The sequence below is a fragment of the Podarcis cretensis genome, assembly GCF_951804945.1.
Source record: "Podarcis cretensis genome assembly, chromosome: Z".
Lineage (NCBI taxonomy): Eukaryota > Metazoa > Chordata > Lepidosauria > Squamata > Lacertidae > Podarcis > Podarcis cretensis.
Genome location: NC_137184.1, coordinates 24,313,493 through 24,340,099, shown reverse-complemented (window position 1 = coordinate 24,340,099; position 26,607 = coordinate 24,313,493). Strand labels below are relative to the sequence as shown.

At 42.1% G+C, this 26,607-nt stretch overlaps 1 protein-coding gene across 5 annotated transcripts in view; it reads right to left on the bottom strand.

Moving 5' to 3' along the window:
• Positions 1–26,607, bottom strand: part of TRPC5 (transient receptor potential cation channel subfamily C member 5) — a 177,542-nt gene that overhangs the window by 146,312 nt on the left and 4,623 nt on the right. The window contains exon 1 of one of the 5 annotated variants that reach the window (XM_079961628.1): positions 9,761–9,783. The exons of the other annotated variants lie outside the window; for them this stretch is intronic. The gene's annotated coding sequence lies outside the window, so the exon portion shown is untranslated. Of the gene's footprint in view, positions 1–9,760; positions 9,784–26,607 lie in introns of those variants that run through there. 5 annotated transcript variants of the gene reach the window in all.

Here is a 26,607-nt window from a genome sequence, read left to right as displayed (position 1 = left end):
GTCTGAGGTCCCACTTCATTTTCCAGAGCTCCTCGGTAAACCAGGGAGCCCGGTTTCTGCGGGGTCGCAGAGGGCGCTTCAGTGCGATCTCATCGATGGCTGCCAGGAGCTGGATATTCCAGCCCTCAACAAGCTCAGTCAATGAGTCGCCAGGGGGAGCAAGGTCCCGCAAGGCTTGGCGGAATCTATCAGGGTCCATCAGCCTCTGCGGGCGAGCCCAAATCAGCTCGCCACCTAAGCAGGGTGGGGGTGGAAAGTCAATCCTGGCTTTCAGAGCATAGTGATCAGACCATGGCACCTTCATCGAAGGAGACATGATCACATCTATACCTACGCCAAAGATCAAATCCAGCGTGTGGCCTGCTTGATGTGTGGGGCCTGAAACAAACTGGGAGAGCCCTAGTGTCGCCATGGAAGACACCAGGTCCAGAGCCTGTGAGGAGGGAGTGGCATCAGCATGGATGTTGAAGTCCCCCAATACCAATAGGTTAAGGAACTCCAAGGCCCAGCCGGCCACCGCCTCCAAGAGGCCTGACAGGGTGGCTGCTGGTGCGCTAGGTGGCCGGTACACCAGCCAGACAGCCAAGCTCTCCTCAGAGCCCCACACTAGGCCAACACATTCAATGCCGGGGATCGATGGCGATGGCAGAGCCCTGAAAGGACAATCTTCCCAGATTAATAATGCCACCCCTCCCCCCCGGCCCACAGTGTGGGACTGGTGGAGGATGGAGAAACCCGGGGGCCCTTGTCTCTCGTAAGGTAACTGTTGCCCCTTCACGCACCCAGGTCTCCGTCACACAAGCCAGGTCGACCCCCTGCGAGAAAAAGAAATCTCGCAGGGTGGCAGTTTTGTTGCCTATAGACCTGGCATTGCACAGCACCAATGACGGAGGTGAGTAATCCTTGCTCACCCTACCCTCGTCCCGCGGGATGAGGCGCAGATTGGAAGGGGTACGAGCATATCCATATCTCGATCCCCTTCGCCTACAACATCTGCCCCCACCGCCATTTCTCCCTCGCCCCTCCACGGTAGCAATCCCAAGCCTCATAGTAGCCTCCATTGATGGCAATTAATGTTATTCTTTCGCAGCCTAAAACAATAAAACCTTAAAACAATAAAAACAAAAAACAAAAACAACCCAGAAAACAATAAAACAATACAAATAAAAACTGCAAAAATTACAAATTCATCAAAATCTAACAAATTCCCAAGCCCACCCAAACATCCATCCCACCCCCATATATAAAAACATAGGACTTAAGTCCTCATAACAGTCCTTCACCTATAGATTCCAACACATTGTATTGAAGTGATGGGAGAAAATGAGAGAGAAATAAGATCTCAGATGCTTTTTTCTGAAAACACAGATGAAATAATGCTCCAGGAAAATCTCCAGCATGAACTCTCCTGGGATAAAGAGGAGCACCCTGGAACAATATACCTGGCACTGCACTGCTGTGTTCTTCTGCAACTACCATTCATTTCAGTATGGCAGCCTTTACCTGCAGTCTAAATGTGGCTGAAGACCACCAGGTTGATGAAGGGCTGCAATGAGCAGTGAGAGACACTATCCTAGTGAACTGTCTCTGATGACTCCAGCATCCACATCATTCTTTAAACACTTGGACAAACACTTTGCCCATAATGCAAAGACAGGGTATCTATGGCTCTCCAGATGGAGAAGGGCCATAGCTCTGTGACAGAGGATGCATTTTGCATGCAAAAAATCTATAAATTAACCCATCCCTACTACAAACCTCAAACGCTGATCTAGGAGTAGGCATCAATGAACACAGTGGCTCTAGCTGCAGTGGCGTAGCATGGGGGGGTGCAGGGGGGGCCAGCTGCACCGGGCGCAACATCTGGGGGGGCGCTCACACTCGCAGCTCTCTGCCCCCTGCTAAAATCCAGGGGTTAGGGGGCACAAATTACTTGCCTTGCCCCGGGTGCTGACAACCCACGCTACGCCACTGTCTAGCTTTCAAGGAAACATGCATAAAGTTGTGTTGTTAGTCAGTGCATGTGTACAGAGACAACCACTAATTAGCACAATTCTAATCATGCTGCTGCAGTGATTGCAGAACCATATTGTGGGGTGAGGTGAGAAGAAAAAGAAACAGCCTTGTGAACTGCCACCATTCTCTGCAGAACCATCTTGCAGGGAGTGAAGAAGACACAGCAGCAGCTTCTTCTAAACAAACAGATTGTCTTCTCCAGTTTATTGTGATTTTAAAATAAAATGATGCTTATTCTAATAATCTTGTGCAAACTGCTTTGTGAGATACCTGAAAAGCAGTATATACCGTATTTTTCGCTCTATGAGACGCACCAGACCACAAGACGCACCTAGTTTTTGGAGGAGGAAAACAAGAAAAAAAATATTCTGAATCTCAGAAGCCAGAACAACAAGAGGGATCACTGCGCAGTGAAAGCAGTGATCCCTCTTGTTGTTCTGGCTTCTGTGATAGCTGCGCAGCCTGCATTCGCCCCATAACACACACACACATTTCCCCTTACTTTTTAGGAGGGAAAAAGTGAGTTATAGAGCAAAAAATACGGTAAATACCTTTGATAATACTAATGCTAATATCTGTTCAGAAGTAAGTCCTGCCAGGATCAACAGGGCTTACTCCTAGATAAGTGGGTATAAAATTGCATTTTAATTTAGTACCTTTCCCTTTGTCTCATAGAAGTCACAAGCCTCTTGCATGCAAGATATGCATGATTATGCAAGATCGGAGATTCTGAAATAATGATTCAGAAAAACTCTATTTAGCACAAACCAAAAAAACTGTTACTAGAGCCAACTGGTACACAAATTTGTTGAAAAGCATTATGAATCACAAAGGGAGAAACTTGATTAAAATCATTGATTTAAAGTGGTCTTTCCCCTATGGTGAATTCAATCAATGATTTAAATGAGATGCTCTGAAAACATGTTGAAGGATTAGGTTATAAATCCCTAAAATAAATCACCTTCAGTTAAATAAATTTTCACAACCTTACCTTCCTTCCGTCCCCCTCTTAACAAAGGCAGTTTAGCTCATTGTTAACAAGACTGTTGTCCTGTACACAAAAAGGGCTTTGCAGTTTCTCCTCTTTATTACATCCAGCAAATATCTGAGAGCACTTCGCTTGTTCAAAACTCTTCGTGTCTAAACCTCTGCACCCGCTAGCTTGCTGGTTCTGTTTTCAGTGGCACTTGTGTATTCTTAAGGGTGCTAAGGATCACTCAGGTACTTACCATTACCCACCTCTCAACTTTTAAGTGTTGCTGGACCCAAGACTGGTGGGGCGGAATGAAGGATGCCCAAACAGTAGGCGGAGCCAGAGCCAGTGACAGGGGGAGCCAATTGGTTCTAGTTTTATCCTCATCCTCCTGCCTGCTGAGTTCAATAATTGCAGCACTGAGACTAATAAGGAGGACCAGTGCTATTTTTCTGGGGGAACACGGGTATGCATACCCCTAAACATTATGTGAATCTAAGTTTGGCCTCATTGAGGGGCAGTATTTCAATATGAGTAGGTAAATGAGAGTACCCCTAAACATTTTTTTTAAGAAGAAAAGAAAGCACTGAGAAAGCTGACAGGCAGAACCACCTGCTAGGCTGCTTTCAAGGAAGAAGGCAAGCAGGTGGGGCCTGGTGGAGAACAGACTGTGGATGCTGGGGCAGTGCCCCATTCACTCTCATGGGCCAGCCTCCACTGCGTGCTGCTCTCCCATTTTCAAGCCTAACTGCAGTAAGGGATAGAGAAGTTTTGAGGGAACCCAAAAATGTTCCCAAATGCTCCCTAACACTGAGTTTCAGATACCTGGTCAAAATTGTTTTGTAACAAGAAGTCTTTCCATCCTTAATGCTTTTCAGATATTTTACTTCCTTTTTTTAGATTTTAATTTCTTAAGGTTTTGAGTTGTGGGGGCTAAATTGATGTTTTACATTTTTACATTTTATATAGTGTGTTTTATGTTGGTAAGCTGGTTTGAGACCTACACTATATAAAAATGTAAAGCATCAATTTAAGCCCTCAAAGCTCAAAACCTCAAGAAATTAAAATCTTTTTTTAAAAAAAACCTCAGCAGGAATGGTGACTATCTAACTTCTTACATCTGAAAGCAGCCCTCTATAGGGAATTTTTTTTATGCTTGATGTCTCCCTGTGTTTGTTGTTGTTGTTGTTGTTGTTGTTGTTGTTGTTGTTGTTGTTGTTGTTGAAAGCTACCCAGAGTGGCTGGGGAAACCCAGTCAGATGGGTGGGGTACAAATTATTATTATTATTATTATTATTATTATTATTATTATTATTATTTATTTGTATACCCTTCATTTGTAGATCTCAGTTCACAGGATAAAAAATAAAAGACAAAATCACAAAATACACAATAAAAACAAGAATGAAAACAAAGCAAAACAACACCCCCTAGAGTTGTTCCCACAACACTGGGATAAAATACATAAACCCTTTAAAGCTTGGCATGACAGAATTGCCTACACTTGGCTATAAAAAACCAGTCAAGTAAGTGCCACCAAAGTGCTCCTGGGAAGATTATTCCACAACTAGGGTGTCACCATAAAAAAAGCCCCACATCCAGCTATGATCCACCACACCTTGGAAAGAGACACCACCTGGAACGGTCCCACATAGGAAGCTGCCCCATACCAAGTTGGACCACTAGCCCGGTTTGGTTGGCACTGGTTGGCAGTTGCTCTCCTGAGTTTCAAACGCAGATGTCAGGGATGAAACCTGGGATCTTCTGCATGCAAGGGAGGTGCTGTATCCCTAAAATACAACCCCACCCTCTGACACAGATATTAAAGAATTATTACAGGACTAACTACAGTTTTTAAATGTGAGAAACTGCCCTTTATTATAGGGAAGAAGGAAAAAACTGAGAACTAGGCAATAGCCTAAGCCTAAATAAGCTTAAGTTCCAATGCATGCCTGCTCAAGGTGTTCATTATTGCACTACTTGCACACCATTTCTTTGCTCTGGTATCTGCTTTTCCCAAGAATTGTAAGCCAGAAATGAGCCTTCTACTCATCAACATTTATTGTATATCAAATAAACAGTGGGCATTGAATCTGGGAAGGATAAATGTGCCTAATTATCTTAAACAGACATTGGTGGGGGAGGGAGAGCAGGGAGAAGTTGTGTTCTTTGCATGGTTTGGATGCTTGTCTTTCCCTTTGCATGCTTGTAAGGTCTTGCCCAGATGGTGAATGAAACTACATGTGCTAATGTAACCAGCAGCAGTCAGGTTCAGTCTCAAATATAATTCAGAATTTAACAGGGAGAAGTCGTGGAGACAAGATAAAGTGCCATGTGAATGCAACTAATGCCTTTCCTCTTGAAGCCTCATCCTCTTTCATGAAATACTCACCTAGGTGATCCCACCTCATCCTTGTCTACTGCATCAGGCAGTGGACAGGATACCATCACAATGCAGGACAGGCAGTAATATTTGCCTACCCATTACAATGAGGACAAGTGAGAGCTATTGAAAAAGCATCAATTTTTGCATGTACTACTGAAATAATAGTCTAATATTTATTAAGTTATTTCAGAAATACAGGTCCATAAAAGGAATCAGATATGAGACCAGTTTCTATTTAATCTGGATAATGAATCTTACCAGAAAATTAAGGCAAAACTAAACACTGAAAGTGTTTGAGGAAGAGAAGGTATCCTACTATTTCCCAAACAAGGTGATAGCTAGACTTCTTCACAAAGAGAAGGTTAAAACATAAATCTGTGTTCAATGAACCTGAAATAAAATATGCGGGCAGAACAGTCAGGCTGAGAGTAAATCATTATACTGGATACTAAATTAAGCAATGAGGATGGTTGTGTAAAACCAAACAATCCAACTGGGAGATAAAGCAAACCTGTTTACCTTCAGCACCATGGAATCCTATATTGTTTGTTTGTTTGTTTGTTTAATTTGTACACCACCCTTCATCCATAGATCTCAGGGCAAATCACAGCATAAAAATACAAGATAAAACACACAAGATACATGATAAAAACAAGAAGAAAACAAACCAATAACCCCCTTCCTGCCAACACCTCCCAGAAACACATTTAAAAGAATATAGGCTTGGTTGAAGAGGACCATTTTCACCTGGCACCTAAAGGTGTATAATGAATTTGTATACGTTATTTTCACTAATATATACATTTATCTGTACACTATACCCCAATGAATGCTTTTTGTGCACATTTCTTAGCTGCAGAACTGTACTGCAAAATCCAGAGAAGTGCAAATTTTTAAGAACAGCTGTGCTTTATGCATTGTTTCAGAAAAGTGTGAATCAGATAAATTCACCTAGATGTAAACTGAATCTAATCCCCTCCCCAATCCCTATCTTAGCTGTCTCACTTTGCAAGAGCTCCAGTATCAGAATATATTATGGAGGAAAGTTAGGCATCAAACAGCCTATTAAGCAGAGAATTCCCTACACAGGGCAGTCACCACACACCAGAGGTGGGAGGGGAGCAGATGTGGAGGTAGGCCTGTGATGATGATCTCAGTGAATGGGCAGGCTGATGTGGCAGCTGGCATTCCTTTGGGTTACCTGGCACAGCTGCATGCAGGGCTCCAAAGATAAGCACCAGCACACTAGGATAAATAAGAGGAAGGTCTATAGCTCAGTGGTAGAGCCTTTGCTTGACACATGGAAGACCCCAGATTCAGTCCCCGGCATCTCCAAGTAGGGGTGGGAGAAACTTCTGCCTGAACCCCTGGAAAGCCACTGCCAATCAGTGTGGATATTACTGAGGTAAATAGGAGAGTCCTGGAGGAAAGATGTAGTCTTTCAGTTATTTGGGTTCTAAGTTGTTTAGGACTTTCAACATCAATGTGAGCACCTTGAGTTGGACCAGGAAAAAACCTGACAAGCAATTGCTGTTAGCATTCTCTTACTGCAGTTATGGCCAAGGTGCCTGCATTGATCCCTTTTAGAATGGAGGGGAAATTACTAATAAAGCAAAAGTTATCCAAATTTAAAATTTACCTCTTACAGCTCTGCTTGTTGTTATTTATACTGCTATAACTGTTTTCTAAGGGACGCAGGTGGCGCTGTGGGTTAAAGCCTCAGCGCCTAGGACTTGCCGATCGAAAGGTCGGCGGTTCGAATCCCTGCGGCGGGGTGCGCTCCCGCTGCTCGGTCCCAGCGCCTGCCAACCTAGCAGTTTGAAAGCACCTCCGGGTGCAAGTAGATAAATAGGGACCGCTTACCAGCGGGAAGGTAAACGGCGTTTCCGTGTGCGACTCTGGCTCACCAGAGCAGCGATGTCACGCTGGCCACGTGACCCGGAAGTGTCTCCGGACAGCGCTGGCCCCTGGCCTCTTAAGTGAGATGGGCGCACAACCCCAGAGTCTGTCAAGACTGGCCCATACAGGCAGGGGTACCTTTACCTTTTACATTAACTGTTTTCTGCGTAGCACTTGGTACCATTGCCTCAAAGAAAGGCTGCCCTTCCGTTGATTTTTATTTTATTTTTTTGTCTTGAGCAAATGACATTAAACCAGAAACCAAAAAAGAAACATGCTTTCAAGCTAACTGATGGAAATTCATTTTGTTGCTAGTATCCAAGCAACCTGTACAACTTCAGGGAGAAAGGTTAAAGACTAGGGGTGGGGAATTAAGTCCTGCTGGCAAGCCAGATCAATTCTCCTTCCTCCAGCCCATGTGGGCCAATTTGACAGGTAGGTGGGGCCATCTACCCTGCCGATCACCTGAAAGCACAATGACATCAGGAGACTCATTTAGCAAAGCCACCCTGAACAAAACTGCATGCAGGTTATGGAAACCCTGATGGTCTGCTGATTGTCAGAGCTTGTATGGTCCCATGCATGATGCCCCCTTTAGACCAAGCTGTCCCACACTCAGTGAAGGTTGGACCATTACTGTGAATGGGGCACTGACCCACCACTCACCTGCCTGCCATCTTTCTGACAACAATGAGTTCAGGGATGTCAGCACTGCCTGTCAGCCTCCTCCTCCTCCTCCTCCTCCTCCTCCTCCTTACTAGTGTTGCCTTTGTATAATTCAACAGGGAGGAGGAGGATGGGGACAAAACTAGAGTGAGTTGACTCTGCCTGTCATTGGCTCTGACATCACCTGCTGTTGGCGTCTCTGCCTTTCACCCTACCAGTCCCAATGGGCACCTTTCTGTCCATACCTGATATCATATACCATGTCAAGGGTAGGGCAAATGGGTGTGGCCTAACCAAAATAGACTCAAGGCCTGGTGTTACCTATGGGCTGGAGGTTTCCCACCCTACTTAAAGACACTTCCCACACTTCCTTCTCCTGCTACACAAAGCTTGCAATAAACAGGAACCATAGAAGTCACATTAATGATCAGAATTATGAGCTACCTCAGCATTCCTGCAACTGTGTTTTAGGGATACTGTTGGATATGCAATATCATCTGAATTGTCTTTGCTATGCAAAAATATTAGGTAGTGATGATGACTTGGTGTTTTCATCAATAAAATACCTGATACTGTTTTTGTACTCAGAGTCCAATGTTGTGAACTCTATCAGAATTACACTTGGATCTGAATTGCTCAGAGAAAAGGCTATAGCTCATCTGCCTTGTATGCAGAGGCACACCTCTGGGTGGGGACAAGAAAGACTCCCTGCTTGAGACCCTGGAGAGATGCTGCCGGTCAGTGTAGACAATACTGAGTTAGGTGCACCATTGATCTGACTCAGTATAGCACAGCTTCCTATGACATTTTCAGACCATGAGCGCTGTGATCTGAATACAGTATGTGCAGTTCAAACCTAATGATACACACAATTTAGCAAGTACACTATTAGCTGATTCAGTTCATAATGTCAGCTTGGCACACATGCACGCACACATCAGTTGTATCCAAGGGCTACTGTTAAAAAAATGAGCTCTTCTGAAGGAATGGATAATGACGATGATTTAAAAATTAACATTTTTAAAATCACTGAGGTTAAGAAATTGGCAGGTTATTCCCAAAGGAGAAATGGAATATGTTTGCAAATTTTATTCCCTGGGAAGCAGACAGTGCTCCTTGCTGACTGGAATATGCATCCTGATTTCATAGCTTTGGGTAGAGAAATTTCTCTGTAAGTTTTTCCCCCCTTTAAAAAGAGTGTTCCTTTCTCTGAACAAACTCTATGTACCTGGAATTGTCTTATCACCTGGCATTGCACAATGCTCACAGATGTTTTGTTTTTTCACTGGGCTTCTTTCTGGCTAGCCTCTACAATTTCCACTGTAGACTGTCAAGCAATTTGTTTGTCACCTTCAGACAAATGAGGATGACATTTCTGTCGCAAGGTGGTAAAAGGTTGGAGCTTGCATAAGCTTGATAAATGTGAAACCAAGGTGACTCTACTTGTAAGCGTTATGTATTACCATGAAACTGCAAATCCTTCAGGCATGCTTATGTGTCTAGGTTCGCTACATAATCAACTCCTGCTTTGCATTCAGACACCAGGAAAATGTGTGTACTACGAAGAAATGCACAGAAACTGAAAAGAGACATTAATGTGTAGCAGCCCCGTTGGGTTCCTGTCAGACTTGACCATCTACCGGAAGGCAAAATAACTATTTGTATTTTCTTTTAAAATCTCCATGCATTTCCTAACTACTTAGATCCACCTCATCCCTATTATTAATAATGGAGATCATTATTGGGTCAGTCTCATTTTATGCTCATAGCTGTTAACAGGCCTTGCAGCTTGGCTGAATTAAATTTGAATAATAACTTACAGTTTTTGGAGTTCAAAGGATTTATTCATGCAGGAACTATTTACAGGGTGAGTGGTGACATGAGAGAAATAGCAAACATCTTGTCTGGAGAGAACAGCAAACAAAATGGCTCAGCTTTTAGGGGTAGAGTTAACTTAGACAAAGAGACATATGAACAAGTGCTGGCTAGATTGCTATACAAACAATGCCCTCGTGTGGTTTAAAGGAACACATGCATTAACTAGAAGCTCAAGAGTAGGAAATGCATTTGCTTTAGTCCAACAATAAACATAATAAATTTAAAGCAGAGTTCCTTTTCCTATTGCTTACCTTTAATCTGTGTCCTAATGCATTGTCAGTGGGGGAAATTGCCTTACATGGCACCTGGATAAATATTACTTAAATTTCCAAATTATTAGAAGTGGGGTGCTTGCAGCACTATTAACAGGAGTCCAGCCCTGGTTTCTTCTTTAGCTTCTTCATGTAGATTGAATTATTAATCCACTCTAGAAAATGCTGTCCACACATACAGTTGCACTTTCCTATTTGATCATTTTTATGATTAGTTATATATGAGTAAGAAGATCAGAGGCTTGAGGCTGCAGAAAAGATTCATCTCAATGGCTTTTGCACAATGAAATGAAACATTCCTTTAAGGAGCTGCCCCACCCATTTGAGCAAAATGCAAATTTGTGGAGGGAAATAAAAGTCGGAGTCATTTTGTTTTGTTTCTTATCGGATTCTTGTTTGCTAGATTTCTTTTTTTAAAAAAAATCAATTTTTATTAAGATTTTTAAACATAACTGCAAATATAATAAACAATGTAACATATATCATAACATAGTTTCTTAACTTCTTTGGACTCCCTCACATCTTCCGCTCCCACTTGCATCTTTGTCAATTCTTGCCCGCAATTTATCATCTTGTTTACATGCTTATGTCCCATTCATTTAGAATATAATCTAATAGTTCTCCCAAAGGTTTATGGTTTTCCCTCAATCTCACTTATCATCCTAATTGCATCTAATTTAGTGGTGGTCTATTATTTATGATCTAGCCTCCATCTTAATATTCAACCAAATTACAATGCTTTTTTAAGTAAATCTTAAATTTCTTCCAATCTTCTTCAACCTTCTCTTCTCCCAGGTCTCGGATTCTGCCGGTCATCTCGGCTAGTTCCATATAGTCTATCAGTTGCATCTGCCACTCTTCCAGTGTGGGTAGATCTTGAGTTTTCCAGTGCTTAGCGATGAGTATCCTTGCTGCCGTTGTTGCATACATAAAAAAAGTTCGGTCCTTCTTTAACACCTTCTGGTCGACAATACCCAAAAGGAAGGCCTCTGGTTTCTTAGTAAAGGTATACTTAAATACCTTTTTCAACTCATTATATATCATTTCCCAAAAGGCCTTCACTCTCGGGCAAGTCCACCAGAGGTGAAAGAATGTTCCATCATTTTCTTTACATTTCCAACATTTGTTATCAGACAAATGGTATATTTTGGCAAGTTTAACTGGGGTCATGTACCATCTATATATCATTTTCATTACATTTTCCTTCAAAGCATTACATGCAGTGAAGTTCAGCCCGTTGGTCCACAACCTTTCCCAGTCCTCAAACATGATATTATGCCCTATATCCTGTGCCCACTTTATCATGGCCGATTTAACCATTTCATCTTGTGTATTCCATTTTAACAGCAAGTTGTACATTCTTGAAAGTATCTTAGTCTTAGGTTCTAACAGTTCTGTTTCCAATTTCGATTTCTCCACCTGGAACCCTAACTTTTTGTCATTTTTAAAAACTTCATTAATCTGAGCGTAATGTAACCAGTCTCGCACTTTGTCCTTAATTTTCTCCAAACTCTGCAATTTCCAATTGTCTCCATCTTTTTCTAATATTTCCCAATATTTTGGCCATTTGGCCTCCATATTGGGTCTTTTTCGGGCCTTGTTGTTTGCTAGATTTCAAACAACTCCATTCCAAAAATGCTTCTAATTGCAAATCCACACACATTTAGCAAATAACTCTGTTCAATACAACTTTTGAAGTTAATTTGGCTTCCCATTCCCCCCACCTCCACTTTGGAGTTTCCTTTTAATGCTGCACATAAAATCTACCACAAGATGAATGCAGGCTCTTTTCATCAGCCCAGCTACAAAGAGGCTAAACTCTTTAATTGCACTAGATTGGGTCCTATTTTCTCGAATGCAAGTAGAAACCCCATTAAAATCTAACCAGTTACTCCCAATTTGCACTGATGCTAATGAAAGCAGAACAAAGCCTCTGGGGTCCAATTCTGCTCAGTTAACTCTACTGAGTTAAGAGGAAATCCCTTGGAAATGTATGAGATTATGTGAGTTAAACTTGTGGAGGGATTGATGAATAAGAACCCTGGCGAGGTTGGATGTGATCATTTTCTGAACCCTTCAAAGGCCCTGTGTTTCTGTGATTTTCTGAAGTACTGATACCCACTCCTGGTTTCTCAATCCCTTTCCTCAAAAATAAGGCAGGAAAAGAGAAAGAGGGAGGAACAGTGAGAACACTTTTGTAGCCCAGTCCAGTGCATAATGGATTCAGATTACATGGGGATGAGAATGGGAAAGGGTGGCTATGGCACAGTGACAGAGCATATGTTTTGCATGTAAAAAGTTCCAGGTTCAATGCCTGCCATGTCCAGGTCAGGCTGCCTGTCTGAAAGCAATGGAAGTTACTGCCAGTTGCTCTAGATGCTGCTGAGCTAGATGGATCAGTGGACTTCCCATTTGGGGAAGGGTCATAGCTAAGTGGCAGAGCACAAGCTCTGCATTCACAGGGTCAGTCCCTGACCTCATGCCCCATGCCTGAAACCCTGGAGAGCTTCTGCCAGTGAGTATAGATCAAGGACTGGAATTGTTTTTGGCTCCACAGACCAGCTCCTTCTCAGAATCAGCCTTGCAGGCCAAATGTGACAGGTAGGGGGTGTGACTGTCCACCTGTCAATCACATGATGCCATCATGACATCACATGACTCACAAATGGGTGGCGCCACCCATCTGCCAAAATTCCCTCAGAGGCTTTGCAAAGTGCCTTCTGAAGCATCCTCTTCCTTCCCTTGGAGCGAGCTTATTTCCAGCACGCCTTTGCTCTGCATCTCATTTAAGTGAGTGGACAGCAGCGGTGGCACTGCCTCCCACTTACTGATTCAGTAAAGGTAAGGGACCCCTGGACTCCAGTCAAAGGTGACTATGGGGTGTGGCGCTCATCTTGCTTTTCAAGCCAAGGGAGCCGGCGTTTGTCCACAAACAGCTTTCTGGGTCATGTGGCCAGCATTACTAAATTGCTACTGGTGCATGGAGGACCATGACGAGTGCCAGAGCGCACGGAAATGCAGTTTACCTTGCTGCCTCATCTTTATCACAGGATTATTGCACAAGGGACCAGGGGCATAGGAAACAGGGGCAGGGGGTGGTACGCCCCAGGTGCCATCATGGAGGGGGGTGACAAATTATCAAGGAACAATTACTACCCTACTAGGGTGGTTCATATTATTTTTTTTTAAATGCCTGCTCCAAAGGTCTTATCTTACTACACTAGGGATTATATAGCTACGTATGACATTTCATGCATATCAGTTAATATCTTGACCCTCCTCCATGAAAATAGCTATTTACTTGGCTGTTTTCCTATGTCATGAAGGCTGAAATTTCAACAAAGCATGTGCCTTTGCTAGACTCTTTTCAGGCACCTGCTAAAAGCATTCTTCTTTAGGCAAGCATACCTAGATGCTTAGGAAGTTGAAGTAATTTTAATCTTAATATTTTAGCTTTTGTATGTTTTAAAATTTTTCTTGATTTTACTGCTGTGGTGTTTTGGTAAACCACTTTGCAGGTTTTTTAAATTAATTTTATTAAATAAATAAACAATAAATATAAAATAACACAAGCCAAAACACAATCCATCCTGTAGATTTAAGTATCTGTCCACAGTCGCCTACTTGTTATCAGAGGCCCAGAATCCACATTCCTTTGTAAGAAAATATGAAATAATGTAAAACCATTTTTGCAGTTAAAAAATAAAAATAAAAATGGGGGGGGGGAGGGTGACAATAAATTTTCCGCACCGGGTACTACCTGACCTTCCTACGCCTCTGTGAGGGACTGCTGTGATTTGCAATGCTAATTTGTTTTCATTAGATTAAAAATGAGCTATGTGTTTTGAAGTATGAAAAATTAAAATACTGGTGGCCTCTGAGTTGCCTTCCCATGTGAACTGAATTCCCTTTTCATGTAGCTCCCTCCCTTCATTACTCTCTCCCCATCCTCAGGGTTGTAGCCACAGGGGAAGGGCCCTGCTCTTGGGATGTATGTATCTTGGGATATATCCAGCCTGATTAGTTGTTGAGATCAGAAGGCTTGAGGTTGCAGAAAAGATTCATCTTTATGGCAATCAGGAGAAACATTCCCCTAGGAACTGCTTCTCTCCCACCTCTAATTTGACCAAAATACAAATTTGTGGAGGAAAATAAAAAAGAGTGAGTTGAAAGCCTGCAGGCAGGAGTCTACCCAATTGCTCACCAAGAAATAATATAATGAAGACTGGAGAAAGGGATACAGGTGAAGTTTTCCACTGCTAGATTCAGCTAAGAGTTGTTGAATCCACTCTTCTCTAGGCTCCCTCCTTCTCAACAATTTCTTCTGCTCCTGCATCCTCTTAATTTTTTCTTACTTTGTCAAATTTAAAAAAATCCAAGGAAAACCAGCAATTCTCTTCCTGCTCAGATTTTAATCTAAGATGGAGAAGGATTTAGAAACTTCTAAAGCTTTACTCTCCTTTGAGGTGGGCTTTAAAAGAAGCCTCTGATTCCCTTTTCTGAACCTGACACTGAAGAATTTCACTGGCACCTCAAATTTTGAAGCGGGGGCAGGGGAAGCTACTTCGGCAAAATTGAGGGCAGAAGAATGTAGTCAGTCCCCCATGGGTCCTCCAGGCACCACAGCCCCAATCTGGATTGAATGCCCTGTGGTTTATTTTTGAAAAGGGGAATAAACAAACAAACAAATAAATAAATAAAGATGGTAGATAATTTAAGCAAATACTTTAAAGTGCAGCATCAGTGAAATGTGCCACTCAAAGTCTGAGCCTCAGTATTTTTTAAAAGGGAATACAGTAGAATCAATACAGTGGTACCTCGGGTTACAGATGCTTCAGGTTACAGACTCCACTAACCCAGAAATAGTACCTCGGGTTAAGAACTTTGCTTCAGGATGAGAACAGAAATCGCACAGCGGCAGTGTGGTGGCAGCGGGAGGCCCCATTAGCTAAAGTGGTACCTCAGGTTAAGAACAATTTCAGGTTAAGAACAGACCTCCAGAACAAATTGAGTTCTTAACCCGAGGTACCACTGTATTCCTAAGTCTCATTTCTTAAAACTATCTTCTTTAAAAGGTCCCAATATGGGATGGGCTAAAATTTCATTAAATAAGTACCGGTAAGTATCAGTGGGAGAGGTGAAAAGCCAAGCCACCTCCACTGGCTCTGCTGTGACAGGCCAGCCCCACTAGGCCTGCTCTCCCCTCAGCTGTCATCTGGAGGCATTCATTCCCCCAGACTGCCTCAGTGGGAGAGACAGGAAGCAGAAAGCTCACTCCATCACATTTGTGAAGAGCCCAGCTCCATCAGGCACCTCCTGCCTCTGAACTGGGCCAACTGGGCATTAGAGGAACAACTGAGCTTTGGTTCTGATTTTCCTCTTCCCTTCCTGTCCCCTTTTCCTTGTGTGTTGTGGGGTTTTAGGTTGTAAGCCTGCAGGAAGCCTTTTTTGCTGAAGAGAGGGGGACAAGTGCTCTAAATAAAACAAACAAACAAAATGTTTAAAAGCCATATGGTTAGAACCATTAACTAAGTTAACCCCTCCCCCACTTCTTATTACTTGTGTGGTGGCATGAACATTGTGGACATGGAACAGAAGTAAAATAATTTCTATCTGGCTGTACCTGTTTGCGTATGTTGGCATTCTATTCAAACTGCAGACAAGAAAATGCAAATAGAAGAAAAACAATAACAACAAAGGCCCACCCCATTTCCAGCACCATGTGAAAATCCCCTTGCTTGCAAGTCCGACTGGTTTTTGTAAACTGAATTCATCTATGCCACATCTAATCATTTGCATTTACTGATAACCAAGGTAATGAATTTTCATAACCTCCCCCCACCACACTTCTAGCCTTGCCCAAACAGGTATAAGTTGTTGCTATAAAAATATTCACTTGGTATGTTTTGACATCTTATGCTGACAACAAGTATTTTCATGGTTTATCAACTTTCTATTGTCTGACCTCTGAATTTCCTCTGTGAATGTAAAGCAGTTGGGGGGGGGCATTCCTTTTCCTGCAATTTCCCACAACCAGCAAGAAGAAGCAAATCATAATAAACTCTACCTGCCGCACAGAGAAAAATTCTCCCTGGTCTTTTTCAAGTATGTTTAAGTATTTTTAAAATTAAATTTGCGACAATGAAACCTTTTCTGACCACAGATCTTGAATCTTTTTTGGGCTGAGTGGGGCACTTGAGACAAACATTCTACATGCAGTAGGTAAAATGAGCAGGATTGGAGGTTATAATCCATTGAATGTGCCTCTGGAGGAATTAAAGGATCCTGCTTTTAGAGTGTAAAGGGTTTGTATGTTTTGAACCATGACCAATCCCTGTTATCTTACCCCTGGTGAAGATACTCAACTGACCTCACAAACCAATGGTGATTTGCCAAGCCATAAAAAACTTTTCTTTCCAAGCCAACTGCACACTCTGAACAATTTTTTGCCTTTACCAGTTTAATCTGGTGTCTAACCACGAGCTGATCTGTCACCATGCCTCCAGCCACTGACCCTTGATTCATGTTTGCTTGATTTGGTACCCAACCTCTGGGACACCCATGACCATGCATTCTGCCTTGGCACCCATCTGACCAGCACCCACCGATCTGTGTCAAACTCAGATTTTACAGATGCCTGTTGCAAAGTTAAGACAGGGCTAACAGTGTTAATACCATCTCAGTGTCATAGGGACAAAGCATTCCATCTATCACCTCCTTTTGCCAGATGCCAGAACTCCTCAGATAACTGAGCACTTAGCAGAACTGTGTTTTAATTCTGAATTAATTAATTAACATCGAAAGCTTCACTGTTTATGTGGCTCAGGACGTTAAGGCATCAGATGCTTTTGTATAAACAATGATTTGCCCCAGTTGCATAAACAAGTGATGCAATGGAAGGGCGGGGTCTGCTTGGTTTAGCAACAACAAAAGGGGTCAAGAATTCCCCCACCACCTCCACACAGGTTGTGGGTAGTGTTTGCTTAACCAGAGCAATACCAGCAGCACTGATTCCAGGTTTGAAGGAGTCCTGAGCAAAGTGTCATGCAGTGGCCCCTCCTCTGCATCAGTGGACCCTGGCGAGCTTACTTGATAGTGGAGAGCAACACTTTACTGAGTAGTGCAAGATGGTTGCATCTAGTTCCCATTGCAACTTATGGAGCAATGCTACACTGGGGCACCATAGGGAATTAAAAATTGGAGCTAAACTTTAAATGAGCCAGAGCAGGCATCAGCAGTTTTTACTGGAACCCTGGCAACTGGTCAAGGATGCCAAGTGCTCATTTTAGACCTTGATATCAATAGTGCATTTGGTTGGCAGAGAGGAGCTGCAGGGCATCAAGGATCAGGCAGGGGGAGAGTTCTACACTCCTTACCCACCTGTCATCCCACCCACCCCCAAAAATTGGACCATGCCACCTTTCACTTTCTCCATGATTGTGACAGGTCTATTTTGAACCTGCCCAAGCTTTAAAGATCTGCCCCAGATTAGCCCCATCCTTGAACTGATTTGGGACAAGATCCAGGTTGGACTAGGTGTTTCTGGGATCAACCCAGGTCAGTTGTGGCCAATCTGGGGGCTCAGATCAGGTTGGAGTGTATGCTTCTAACAGTAGTTTGGCTGTGATGGAGCAACCAAGTTAAGATGTCATCTTGGAAGGGGAATAGGAAGCACCAGTTGCTCATAGAATCACGGGTGCCGGAGCATCTTCTGCTCAGAAAGCAGGAGGAGATCAAACACACACACAAACACACCATTCTGAAATGCAGAAGATAGACAAGACTTGGAAAAGCTGATTCAGGCTAATTGCTGACCATCACACGTCTAACATCAACGCAAAATGCAGAACCAAGCTTTCAACACACCCTGGCACTTATATTCTCTCTTAAGAATAGCCCCCTCTGAATCTCACATATTTGTGTTATCTCGTTGATTTAAAGAACTTGAGGGCTTTACACAGGGAGATCGTGGATCTAAGTGTTTTTAAAGATGTTGAACAACATAGGGCCCAGGACAGGCATAATTAATTAATTAAGCAAGTTATAGTTCCATAGCTCCCCTGCATACAAAAATAACAAATTAGGAAAAAATCTCCAGGCGCTTCAAATGAATTTTTTCCCCCAGGCCCAACATGTTTTGAAACAGGTCCTTCTTCGCGAGCATATTTTAAGCAGTGATTCTCACCGAACGAATGGGACGTTACCAATTTAACTGCAAACACCTGAAGTTTCTCTCTCTCTCTCTCTCTCTCTCTCTCTCTCACACACACACACACACACACACACACCCTTGCCTTTTGTGTATTTGCCAGTTTTGTGGTTGCTTTCCTTCCCTGCATGCAGCTGCTGCATTTGCATTGACAACAGGAAAACAAGCGTGTGATCCTCAGGGAGCCAGATTGTTCCCTAGGAGCCTCCAGCTGCTGAACCCTATCCTAGTGCTTTACACTATGCATTTCAGACTTATTAGGGATCAATAAAGAATGGGCAGCAAAAAAAAAAAAAAAAAAAAAGGTCTGCAAGGGACAGCATGGACAATAACCATCTTGCCCTTGGGCTGTTTTGGGCAGTGCTGTTCCTCTGCTGTTTGATTCAGTGCTTTGCTGAAATCTGTCCTCCGGTTTCTAGAAGGTTTTATTCCCCTGCAAAAGCAACTTCGTTTTTTCTGTGTCTCAGGACACTTTAGAATTCTGCTCAGTGTGTGGCTTTCAGCTCACCTTGTTTTTATGGGGTGGGCAAGGGCAGCCTATATATTTTTCTTTCCAGTAAACATTTATCCAACACCCCAAAGACTGCTAAGCTGCCTGAACTCCTTGATCTGAAAAAGCCCCATGGGAGAAGTCGCCTCATCAGGTCTTCCCCTGGGCTTTGATCGAAGCATAAGTACCCAAGAAGCCTGCAATGTGCAGACCACTAGTGAAATGATTTGTAGAATGGAAGGAAGGACACTCACAATTACCCCCAGCCCCCTCAAATGTAAGTTAGGTGCATGAAAACCCTTGCATATAACCTGAGAAATACCACTGAAATTTTATCTCCTTTTATCATTTTTGAGTGCAATTTGTTTTTGCATTAATAGGGAGATGAATGGTCACACATCCCCCCTGCCCCAAAAAAAGCAACAGGAAAAAATTAAGCACAGGATATGGTTTCAGGACCTAACATCATAATGTTGTTGCGGAAAAGCAAATTAGGAAAAAAGCAGGTCTTTACTGCCAATTCATGTGTACCCGATTCAGTTGTAAGAATAGCTGCATTATTACATTACAGCACAATGTTGCTTCAGCTGTGAAACTATGAATGGGTTTGTTCCATTTTTGTTTCTTAGCTGATTTAATTCCTAAGACAACTGCTTTGCCATATTGTAAAAACATGTGTTTGGCTTACATCTTTTAAACAGATAATTAATTGTGGTTTATAGATTAGTACCAACAAATCAGTTTTTAAAATAAAATAAAAAGCTACCTAGCTGTGTGAGTCTTGGAAAGACATCGATTCTGTTTTGCAATGGCATTTTTCTTTGCTTTTCCCCTCCCATCTGACGATCCAAACCATCATGCAGTGGTAAATTCTGAAGTGCAGACATGCTTTGTGGCAAGTCTCTTGCACATGCCTCCCATAGCCATGCTCCTGGGCAGCAAAGAAAAAACATTCCTTGCAGACATAGTCCAAACTGAGCCCCATTCCATACCATTGTCACCATCCATTCATTACGGTCAACAGATCAGAAATCAGTACACAGATTTCCTAATATATAGGACAATTACCAAAAAGAGGTTTGACACAGTGACATCATCTCAGTTATGTAATAAACAACAAATACCCTCAGGGAAGCCTCTGGGCATTATTAGGGCAGGGCACTTGATGCAGCTGGATTCCAGATCCTGAATTGAACTGGGCCCATTTGGATCAGCCTAGGATTCGGCAGCACATCACTTCAGGTCAAAATAGGTCCACCCAGAGGGATCCGTGCTATCAAAAGGTGGTGAGGTCTGTTGGTGAGAAAGTGCTCGGCTGAGGATCTTTGCACCTGGGCAGGCTCAAATAGTTATGCACATTGCTTAGAGATATTTGTTATACTGATACCTTTAGGTGGGTGAACTTGTTAACAACTCAGAGATGGGTGGGGTGCTGCAGGGTTTTATCCTGGGCCCGTTGTTATTCAACATTTTTATAAACAACTTGGTTGAAAGAATTGAGGAGGTTCTCATTCAATTTGCAGATGACACCAAACAGGGAGGGACAGTCAATGCCACGGGAGGCAAGATCAGGATTCAAGGTGACCTTAACACATTGGAGAACTGGGCCCAAACTAACAAAATGAAGTGCCTTCCATAGTTCCAGTTACAGATAGGTAGCTGTGTTGGTCTGCCATAGTCAAAACAAAATAAAAAAATTCCTTCAGCTCTCTATATTGGACAAACAGGCCAAACCTTACGCCAAAGAATAAACGGACATAAATCTGACATCAGGAATCACAAGACAGAGAAACCAGTAGGAGAACACTTCAATCTCCCAGGACATTCTATACAAGATCTCAAAGTAGCTGTTCTATTACAAAGGAATTTCAGAAATAGACTGGAAAGAGAAGCTGCTGAATTGCAACTTATTACCAAACTTAGAACCATGGAGAGACCTGGTCTGAACAAAGACATTGGATTCTTATCTCATTATACATGACAAAACCATTTTTCACCTTCTCACCCCTTGCTTTTCCTGTAAGACCTATTGCAGTCATTAAGAGTCGTCAACAGGCTCATCACAGCTATCTGCCAATCACCCAATCCCACCACCCTTCTGAGTAATACCCCTCCCCACCTTCTCACTATATAGAAGGGTCTGGTGACTTCTGTTTCAGTGTATCTGAAGAAGTGTGCATGCACACGAAAGCTCATACCAAGAACTAACTTAGTTGGTCTTTAAGGTGCTACTGGAAGGAATTTTTTTATTTTGTTTTAACAAAATGAATTTCAATAGGGAAAAATGTTAGGTTCTACACTTAGGCAGGAAGAACAAAGAACAGTTGCACAAATATAAGATGGGGGTCACCTGGCTTACCAGCAGTATATATGAAAAGGATCTACAAGATTAACCTGAGTCAACAGTGTGATGCAGCAGCAAAAAAGGCTAATGCTATTCTAAGTTGCATCAACAGAAGTATAGTGTCCCAATTAAATGAAGTAATAGTAACAGTCAATTCTGCCTTGGTCAGACCACACCTAGAATACTTTGCCTAGTTCTGGGTGCCACAATTTAAGAAGGATGTTGACAAGTTGGAAGGTGAGCAGAGAAAGGCCCGCAAGTTTAGGGCTGCCATACATTCAGAATTTCCTAGACATAGCTGGGATTTGGCTGTCGGAAATAGTGGCTGGGCAGCAAAAAACAAACAAACAAAAAAAACACACACAAAAAAACCTCAACAACTTTTGTGTCTGAATTTTCACTTTTTGAAATATGGCAACCCTACCCAAGTTGATTACAGGTCTGGAAACCAAGCCTTATGAGGGACAGTTGAGGTAGCAAGTCTCTATCTTTTCCATAGCTAGATTGTTAAGCCACCAAGAAACACAAACCAGGGACTCTGCCAACAGGGTCTGGCAGCTGACTTGGGCTCAGTTTCTTGTACACCATTGCCAAGTCATGTGTACAATGACTTGGGATTGTGTGATGCACCCTACCCACTGTGGGCACCCTACTCACTGTGACATCAAAGCAGCTCACAGCCTAAAGGAATTACTGGCCTAATCTTCACCGGATCGCAGTACCACCCTGATAGTGGCCAGATAGGGTACTGCAGCTTCTCAGCTTGGCCATGACAGTAACCCTGAGGCAGGTACCTTCAACCTTTTCAGACCCAGGGCCCACTTTTAACCCAAGCTTTTATTTGTAGACTCATTTCTTATTCTTTTACCATATATTTACATAGTAGTAGTGTTCCTGTTGTGACCCACCTTGTATCAGCCTACAACCCACAAATGGGTCTCAGTCCACCAGACAAATGCCCTAAGGAACGCTCTACCTGGCTCTGATGTCCCAGGATTGGTTCCTCAGTTTGAAAAGGTTGCCTTCCTGATCTGAAATCTGACTACTAATTTGACCATGACTGTGGTGGAATCTAGACACATACAAAAAACACTGTGAAAAAGCTTTTTTAAAAAACACTTTTTGCCTCTGACCCTGCCTACCACTGATATATTGCTCTCAGAAGCTTGTCTAGAAGGGAATGTGACCCACAGACTGAAAAAGTTTCCCACCCCAGTGTAACAAATCAAGTCTAGGATATGGGGCTGCATGTACTTTATGGCCTCAGTGGTCTCCAAACTATTTTCAAAGAGGGCCAGATTTGATGAAGGGCCATGGGGGCCAACCAAAGGGCCAACCAAAGTTGTTGAGCTTTTTTCTTTTTTTAGAATTGAAGTTGTTGAGCTTTTTTTAAGATTTTGCCAAAGTTGTTGAGCTGTTAAGGTTTTTGGGGGATTTTACCCCAGGAGATAAACTGCTGCAGGGGCCAGATTAAACTGGATTAGGGCCCCGAAATGGATTTTGGACATGCCTGGCCTCAAGGGATTGAAGACCTGGAGATCCACTTTGGCTATGCTTTTCTCCTACCTGGCAAAGACTGAAACAAAGACTGCCCAAGTCTGAATGTGGGAGGGAAGAAGAGCTCATTCCCATCAGTGGAGCAGCTAGAAAATCTAATTGCCTTATCCTTTAGATGGCCGTGTGTAATTGCTTTAGTCGTGAAGCACACAATTCATATTTCTCTCATTTCCTGCCCACTTTCCTGGTTGTATCATGCTTTACAATTGTTTTTACACCCTTGATACATTGGAGCAGAAAGAGCAGTTCATCAACACTGTTTTTTCTCTGAGCATGTGCAGTTTCACATTATAAATTCACTTAACACAGAGTACCATCATGACTATAGAAATAAATTGAGATTTGCTTCTGCTGCCCTGTTAGTAAATGCACTGATGCTCAAAAAAGCACTATTTTGTTGTTGAAAAGGGTAATATGTTTTAAAAGGAAAATAATAATAATAATAATAATAATAATAATAATAATAATAATAATGCATATATGGCCATACATGCAGGCTGCCTACCCCTGATTATTTATTTTTATTTTATTTATTGCATTTATATTCCACCTTTTCTCACAAGTTGCTCAAAGTGGCATACAAGGTTCTCTCCCACCTCATGCCATCCCCACAACAACCCTGTGAGGTAGGTTTGCCTAAGAGGCAGTGACTAGCATAAGGTCACCCAGTGAGCTGAGTAGCTGAGTGGAGATTTGAATCTGGGTCTCCCAGGACCTAGTCTGACACTTTGACCACTAAACCACACTGAATCTATAAAGTGTACATTCTAAGGTATGTGTGCTTTAAAATAAGAAGAAAGGATTCTGTGGCAGCTAGTGAGAGCCGCAGTGGGCTGGCTCAGGTGCTGAGGCCAAGCCCATTTGCTTCTGCCCCTATCAACTACAGTACTGCCCTCTGGGTGGTTGTTTGTGGGGGATACACTGGCCTGTGAAGATTGGCCTTGATGTACCACCAATTCCTATCAGCATCCAGAAATTCAAACCTGGACCAGAATGTGTTTGCTTCATATGGAGTGTGTGATTTCCAACAACTAGCTTTTTGAAGAAGATGCACCAACATCCCAACTGCAAACGAAAAGGACACTAGCTGCTGAATATTTGAGCATGATTTTTTTATTTTTTATTTTTTTTGCTTCTCTGAAACTGAGGGACACTTTGCAGATCATATCACCACAAGTGCCTTCTCCCTGAATATGGTGCACACACCGCTCTCCCCCGGCTCCCTTTCTCTGTAGCCAAAAATGATTTACATGTTTGTTTACTCCGAGCTACATTCATCTGAGTCATTCAACACCCTCTCCCGCTAGCACATTACAATGAATTCTGAAGTAGCGTATCTGCGAGAGAATATTGTGGCACTTGGAATATTTTAGACTGAATCTCAATTTCTTGGCTGTGTCTCCCTGCTGGTTTTTCGGCTGGCCCTCTATTTGATATCTTCAATGATATTTCGGATAGCTGACAGTTCAACATTCTGTTTGTCAATCAGAATTCATTGATACTTTATCAATGAATCCTGATTGAAAAACAGTGTTGAACTGCTGCTACTTTCATGTAGGGTTGGTGATTAGGGATGGGGAGAAATTCAGCTCAGTTTGCATTCAAAAGTGAGCCCACCTAAGTCTCACTTTCTGAAGCAATACGCAAACATAAACACTGCCAACGTCTGAAATGTGCACTTCTCCAAATTTTGCTATATACTTCTCCATGCTAAAGTAAATTGTGCATATGGAACACATGCAGTAGAAAGAATAATGCATTATACTATGAGGAGTTGCTTTGCACATTTTTCAAAGGCAAAATGTGCATATTAAGAGACATTTATACTAAAATGAATTTTCACGTGGACTTTTTTAATATATAAAAAGGATTCTCAAACAAATATATGGGAAACCGAATTGAAGATTGGCAAAATGAGAAACTAATACAGATTTGCTCATCCTTGTCTCAAGATGAACCACCAGGCTAGAGATAGTAGCCCTATAGGACCAGCTCATAAGAGTGTGGTATTGGGGCTTTAATTTTCAAGATGGAGTTGGGGCTGATCAAAGGAACTGCCTTGCGGATAGTGTTGGAAGGGTTGTAGCAAGAGAGGGATTGAAGAATATAAAAACTGTGAGGGTATGTGTGACTTGAAGGAGTACTGGCAATATTTACCTCTACAAGTGGAAGACGGGGAAGTAATTAGGAGAGCAGACCCAGGTGAGAGCCTGGGAGGGACTTCACAAATGAGATGTGTGGTTAGCTGTTGTATTCTATCATTTTACTTGTGTGCCAGGCATTGTTTTCTCTCCCATTCAGTTTTAAGCTGTTGAATTAGATTGGCTTGTTTGTATTGTTTTATATAACATTGTGTGGATTTAGGATTGTATCCAATGTTAGCCCTACTCCAGAGTAGACCCCTTGAAATTAATGAACCCAAGTTAGTTATATTCATTACTTTCAATGGGTCTACTCTGGAGTAAAGCTAACATTAGATACAGCCCCCTTTTTCTGCATTTGTTGATATTGTGATTATTTTTAATTGTTCTTGATATGTTTTTAATTTTCCTATTTACATTTGTTCATTTGGTTTGTTGTGAGCCATTTGGGGCACATTTAAAAAAAAAAAAATTGTGGGGGATTGGCAGACAAATAAACAGGTAGTGTTCATTATGGTCAAGTTCACAATGGATCTCCAAATGCCTGCTGGTTGCAAGGACATTCTACTGAAGAATGCTAGATTAAGTCCCCCACTCCAGCCTATCCAGAAAGGTACTAATTAATGCTTTTAAGCAAGAGGATATACTCAAGAACGCAGAATAGCTATGTTTAACTGTTCCAAGAGCTCAAATATTCACTCTAGTTTTGCTTAAGCACATGGAATTCTATTTTTAAAATTTGATAGACTGGCCAATTTATCCATATCTTAAAGTACAAGAAAAAAAGAGCACATAATGAAAATTCTTGCAAAACCATATTCATCCTTACTCTGGGAAATATTAGATTAGGGGAAAGAGTCCTCTTTTTCATTTCATTTCCATTTTAGTTCTTTTTCAGGATATGTGAAACAAGCCATTCATGAAGAATAAGTGTGTGCACATTGTTATTTTTAGTAAATGTTGCTTTGGAAGAACTGATATCTCCTGAAGGATCAAATGCAATATTTTAAACTATGCAGCAAGGAACATGGAGATATGGAATTGGTGGCAAATTTATTGACAGCTTCTAAAAGAGAACTAGCAAAGCCTTGGGAATCTTCAAATGCTACATTGGTAGAGGAACAGTTTTTAAAAGTCATGGAAAAATCACTAAATCATGACAACTGACTTTGATAGAATTGAGGAATTCATTTTTTAAAAACTCTTTCAAGAAATAGTGACTAAATATGTTAATTACTTGGATAAAGGTGAAACTTTGCTTGTATAGAAGGCTTGCAATCTTTGTCTTCTCTTATGTAGCTTAATAGGTTTAGGGAAGAGGCCCCGTTTGGAAATTTAATTTAAAACCAACAAAGTGGAAAGCAGTGGTGTTGGTTACTGTTGTTGTTATTGTAATTAATTCAATTTATATCCCACCCTTCCTCCCCAAGGCCAAAAAATGGAAGCATTCCCAATGCCCTCAATATTAAGCCTATTACGATTTTTAATGTGTGTGGCAAATACATATTTAAAGTGATGACCCACAATTTTGGATTAGTCTTGGTAGCTATCCAAGAACTCTGCTCAAATTTTCCCAAGAGGGTGAAGAGTAGGGTCTCCTCCCTGATCTCATGCTAAAACCACTCCGTATCACTTCGAAAGCCCAGAGCACCTGGAAGCAGTTGAATGACTTCCAAAGCCCATAACAAAAACAGGGATGAACCCCTTACCCTCTTTGCCAGCCTCGAGGGTTTCATGGTGCCTCCGAAACTAATCACAAATGCAGGAGCAAAAATA